This window comes from Oryctolagus cuniculus, chromosome 1, assembly GCF_051225735.1.
Source record: "Oryctolagus cuniculus isolate XC-2025 breed Fujian yellow rabbit chromosome 1, ASM5122573v1, whole genome shotgun sequence".
In the NCBI taxonomy this organism is placed as follows: Eukaryota; Metazoa; Chordata; class Mammalia; order Lagomorpha; family Leporidae; genus Oryctolagus; species Oryctolagus cuniculus.
Window position 1 is genome coordinate 109,137,834 of NC_142867.1, and position 6,292 is coordinate 109,144,125.

The window sequence follows — 6,292 nt, forward strand, 5'->3', positions numbered from 1 at the left end:
AGAGCCGTGAGGACCTTGACGGAGGTCCAGCCCCTCTCACTTTACATTGGCCTGAACCATTACTGCTCTGGAAGAGCATTCAGTCAATACGGAAACCATTCAGAATTTCTGTATGCCATAAGACGTCATATGCTTATATATAATCACATGGTTATATATGGTATATAACCCATGTGTATTTATATGCTACTTATTTTCCAAACCAGGACATTACAAATTACAAATTCTAGGGATGGGCGTGTGATGTAGTGGGTAAAGCCTCTGTCTGCAGTGCCGGCATCCCATATGGACGCTGGTTTGAGTCCTGGCTGCTCCACTTCTGATCTAGCTCTCTGGTATGGCCTGGGAAAGCAGTAGAAGATGGCCCAAGCCTCAGTCCCCTCACCTGTGTGGAAGACCTGGAAGAAGCTCCTGCCTCCTGGCTTTGGATTGGCGTAGCTCCAACGGTTGCCACCATTTGGGGAATGAACCAGCAGATGGAAGTCTTCTCTCTCTCTCTCTCTGCCTCTGTAACTCTGCCTTTCAAATAAATAATCTTTAAAAAACACACACACAAATGATAAATTCTGCTGTCACATAGGAATCAGGGCACTCACTGGTGGACACTCATGGTCTTAACACTCCACATGCCCTAGTTCTCTGGGTAAGTTGTACATGTACCGTCTCTTTGTCAGGGCTGCATTCTGCATTACCGCCTCAGCCATGTGGCTTTTGCCCTCCTTCCTCTGCTATCCCAGGCTTACTTGTCAGGTGCACATGTTTCCCCAGGGTATTGAGAGCATACGATGACAAGTACCTAACCCCGTGTTGTAACACATCTCAGTGAGGGGGCTTCTGAGAAGCTAAATATGTTTTAAGTAAAGAATTTTCTGTTTAGCTTGCCTACATTTTTTTCCCTTCCTTTTTTTCTTTAATTTGTTTGAGAGATAGAGAGAGCTTCCATCCACTTGTTCATTCCCCAAATGCCAGCAATGGCCTGGGCTGTGCCCTCCTCCAAAGCCAGGAACCAGAAACTCAATCTAGATCTTCCAAGTGGGTGGCAGAGACACAACCACTCAGGTTGTCACCTTCTGCCTCCCAGGGTCTGCACTGGTAGGAAGTGAATGGGGAGCCGGAGCTGGGATCAAACGCAGGCACCTTGACAAGGGACATGGGCATTTTCACTGGTGTCTTAAGGCTGGGCAAATGCTCACTCCCACATTTTTCTCATTAATTTAACCATTCAAGCTACTACATAAACCATAAAAATTATTCTCTGTGTGTGTTCTAGGATATGGTGTACCCACTTTCAGATTACCATTATTCTTTTTTTTTTTTTTGAAGATTTATTTATTTATTTATTTATTTGGAAGTCAGAGAGAGACTGGTTCACTCCCTAAATGGCTGCAAGGCTGGAGCTAGGCCCATCCAAAGCCAGGAGCTTCTTCCAAGTCTCCCACGCAGGTGCAGAGGCCCAAGGACTTGGGCCATCTTCTACTGCTTTCCCAGGCCATAGCAGAGAGCTGGATCAGAAGTGGAGCAGCCAGGGCTAGAACCAGCACCCATAGTGGATGCCAGCACTACAGGCGGCAGCTTTACCTGCTATGCCACAGCGCTGGCACCACCATTATTCTTTAAATCATCCAAAACATCTTTATTGTGTATTTTTTAAAGGTTTTCTGCATTCTTTGATATGACTGTGTGGTCATTCAGGATCAGTACCTTCCTTGGGTGAACATTCCTTTGGTCTTATAAGGCAAGTCATTGGGGAAATAGGTTTAGTAGAGAAGATAATTCACTGAGGCTCCTCAAGGCTAGGTATCCCTTGGGACCCTGAGAGCAGTTCTTTAATATTTAATATTAATTGCAATATTTTAATATTGCAATTGATCTCTTTTTCCTAAATTTCAATTGTGAGCCGGCGCCGCGGCTCACTAGGCTAATCCTCCGCCTTGCGGCGCCGGCACACCGGGTTCTAGTCCCGGTCAGGGTGCCGATTCTGTCCCGGTTGCCCCTCTTCCAGGCCAGCTCTCTGCTGTGGCCAGGGAGTGCAGTGGAGGATGGCCCAAGTACTTGGGCCCCGCACCCCATGGGAGACCAGGAGAAGTACCTGGCTCCTGCCATTGGATCAGCGCGGTGCACCGGCTGCAGCGGCCACAGCGCGGTGCACCGGCTGCAGCGGCCATTGGAGGGTGAACCAACGGCAAAGGAAGACCTTTCTCTCTGTCTCTCTCTCTCTCACTGTCCACTCTGCCTGTCAAAAAAAATTTTTTTTCAATTGTGGTATTTAACAAACATTCATGAAGATTTAGAGGTATTTGCATCCTTTTCTTTCCCTGGAATATGGAGATGTACCTGAGATTCTGGGAAGTCACAACACTTCACAGAACACAAAGGCCTACTTCAAAGGCCACCTAGGGTGGGAGTTATCTGCCTGCTGCTGTGTTCTAACCCAGGGAACTGCATCCTTCCCCTTTTCCACTTTGGGAACTGCTCTGGGTTTCAGGTGCAGCCTTGCAAACAGCCTCCCATATCTTAGTAGGACAGAGGCTGGACTCTGACCCTGCGTAGGAGAGGGCTTTGCTTAGGTCTTCTACCAGCCTTTCTGGCTGTTGGCTAAGAACAACTGGTACTACTGGGATTGGTTGCTACAGGTAGATGACCTACCTTGATTTGCTTCACTTCCATGACAGTTTTACTCAGTGAAACTAGAAAATCCATCTTCCACCTCTTGAGGCTACAGGAAAGCCTCTCCCTTGTCTGCAGAGACATCTACTGGTCAAAATCCTAAAGTACATGGTGCCTAACTACAAGCTTTTCTGTTCCACTCAGGCCTTCTAGTTCTTTCTATTGAAACTTCAGGCAACTGAAAACCACAAACCCAGATCAGGAGCCAGAAAGCTGGAATTGAAATGGAAGCTGACTCCAAGGAGCTGGATTACTTTAGACCAAATAGAAGGTACGGTGGAGTAAGCTCACAGAGTTCCTTGGATCATGCTATAGTTTTATGACACCCAAGGATGTCACCATTGATCCCCAGTGTTCCCATGGCATTTTTAAAAATTCTTAAGAATGATATTTTTTCTCTTTTTAAAACTTATTTTTATTTAATTGAAATGCAGGGACAGAGAGAGAGAGAGAGAGAGAGAGAGATCTCCCATCCATTCCCCCAAATGCCCACTGCAGACAAGGCAGGACCCAGGCAGAAGCCAGGAGCCTAGAACTCCCTTTGGGTCCCCCACATGTGTGGCAGAGACACAAGCAGTTAAGCTCTCAGCTACTGCCTTCCAGGATCACATTAGATAGAAGGTGTATCTGAAGTGGAGTAGCTGGGACTCAAACCAGGCGCTCTGATATGGGAGGCAAACAGCCCAACAGTGTCACTGAGCCATATGCCAGGCCTCACTTCCATTTAGTTTTGTTTTGTTTTTATTGTTTTTAAAGATTTATTTTATTTATTTGAAAATCAGAGTAGGGGAGAGGGGAACAGAGAGAGAGCGGTCTACCATCTATGGGTTCACTCCCCAAATGGGCCAGGACTAGGCCAGACCAAATCCAGGAGCCAGGAGCTTCTTCTGGGTCTCCCACATGGGTGCAGGAGCCCAAGCACTTGGGCCATCCTCCATTGTTTCCCAGGCACATTAGCAGGGAGCAAGATCTGAAGTGGAACAGCTGGGACTTGAACCAGCGTCCATAAGGGATGTCCACATTGCAGGCAGCGGCTTTACTCACTGTGCCACAATGCCAGCCCCTATTTTTACTCTAAAAATAGTTTCAGGGGTAGGCATTTAGCTTAGTGTTTATGATTCCTATGTCCCACATTAAGAGTACCTGGCTTTAATTTCCAGCTCCAGCTCCAGACTCCAGATTCCTGCTAATGCAGACTTTGGAATGCAGCAGGTGATGGCTAACAGCTTTGATCTCCCCAGAGATTTTCTTCTGATGACATGCAACACCTAGTATTTATGGATTCTTTGTTGGGCAGAGTCTAAACTCTTTTGCAACCTAGCCTCAACCTACTTTTTCAGCTTCTCAGGTTCATTTACTTTCCTACCCCTCCCTTCCCCACCCGAGGCTACCACAAGTGTCTTTACTATCAAAGTACATCCTGTAGTTATTCCTTAACCTTTGCTACCCCACCCAATTGTTATTTGAAATTCTATTACTCCTTTAAGGTACAGCTCAGTTTAAGATTTTTATAATCTAAGTAAAATCTCCTAAGTATTTTATCTATTCAGAGCAGATGAACTGGTTTCAAATCCTGATTCCACAGTTTTTTATTACCTATGTGTTCTTGAGGAAAGTAGTTAACCTCTCTGGGCTAAGTTCAATGCTTCAACTGCAGAATAGGTATAACAAGAGCTCCTATTTCCTAGATATGTTCTAAGGATAAAATAAACTACTACATATACATTACTACATGGATAGCACTTACAATAGTGCCTGAAACAACATTTGTGACCTATGAGATGACTGCTAAAATTATTACTAATGTTCATTTACTGCAGCATTTTTTTTTTTCTGATAGGAAGAGTGGACCGTGAGAGAGAGAGACAGAAAGAAAGGTCCTCCTTTTTCCATTGGTTCATCCAACAATGGCCACTGCGGCCGGCACACGGCGCTGAGCCAAAGCCAGGAGCCAGGTGCTTCCTCCTGGTCTCCCATGCATGCAGGGGCCAAGCACTTGGGCCATCCTCCATTGCCTTCCCGGGCCACAGCAGAGAGCTGGAATGGAAGGGGAGCAACCAGGACAGAATCCGGCGCCCTGACCAAGACTAGAACCCGGGGTTTCGGCGCCGCAGGCGGAGGATTAGCCTATTGAGCCACAGCGCCAGCCTACTGCAGCATCTTAACTCTCTAAATGACATGCATGGCTGTAGACAGCCTAACTAGAAAATTTCCAAATAGGATTGATATCTGTTTAATTTGCTATTCTATATTCAGCATTTAACACTGTGCCTGCCACAAATAATTCATTTTAAGATTTTTCTCCTTATATATTCTTATATATTCTTAAGATTTATTTATTTATTTACTTATTTATTTGAAAGAGTTACAGAGAGCATTGTGGCATGGCAGGTAAAGCTGCTGCTTGCAACACCAGCATGCTATATGGACACCAGTCATGTCTTGGCTGCTCTGCTTCTGATCCACCTTCCTATTGATGGCCTGGGAAAAGCAACAGAAGATGGCTCAAGTGTTTGGTCCCTTACCACCCATGTGGGAGACCCTGGCTCAGCCCTAGCTATTACGGTCACCTGGGGACTAAAATAGCAGATGGAAGATTCTCTCTCTCTCTCTCTCCCTCTCTGTAACTCTGAATTTCAAATAAATAAATCTTAAAAAATAAATAAATTGGCAAGTTGATCCTAAAATTCATATGTAAAGAACCCAGAATAGTTAAAAACAATATTTTTAAAAAGAACAAGATTGGAGGAGTTACGCTTCCCAATTTCAAAACTCATTACAAATACCCAGTAATCAAGCAGTGTGGTACTAGCAGAAAATTACATGGATTGCTGGAATAAAAGTGAAAGTTCAGAAATAAACCTTTATATTAATAGGCAAATTGATCTTTGACAGGATGCCAAGATAGTTCAATGGGGGAAAGAATAATCTATTCAACAAATGGTGCTGGGACTTCTGGATATATGCATGCAAAAGGATACATTTGGACTTCACACTATGCACAAAATTAACATAAAAGAGATTATAGACCAAAATGTAAGAGCTAAAACTATAAAACTCTTGGAAGATAATATGGGAGTAAATCTTCATGACTTTAATTTGGTCAATGATTTCTTAGCTATGACACCAAAAGCATGATGAAAAAAATAAATAATAGGTAAATAAGACCACCTCAAAATTAAAATATAATTGGGGAAGACATCTGGCATAGGAGTTAAGACACTGCTTGGGATGTTGTTATTCCGTATCAGAGTGGCTGGGTTCAAGTCTCTGTTCCACTTCCAATTCCAGCTTCCTGCTAATGAACACCCTGGGAGGCAGTAAGTGATGGCCCAAGTACTTGGGTCCCTGCCACCCACATGGGAAACCCAGGCTGAATTCTAGGTTCCAGGCTCCAAGCTTAGCCTGACTTGGCTACAGCTCTTGCAAACATCTAGGGAGTGAACCAGCAGATCAAAGGTCTCTGTTTTCCTCTGTTTCAGTCTCTCTGTCTCTCTCTCTCTCTCTCTGCCTTTCAAATAAGTATTTTTTAAAAATAAAATATAAGGGCCCACATTGTGGCACAGCGGGTTAAGCTGCCAATTGCGATGCCCACATCCCACATCAGAGTGCTGCTTTGAGCCCT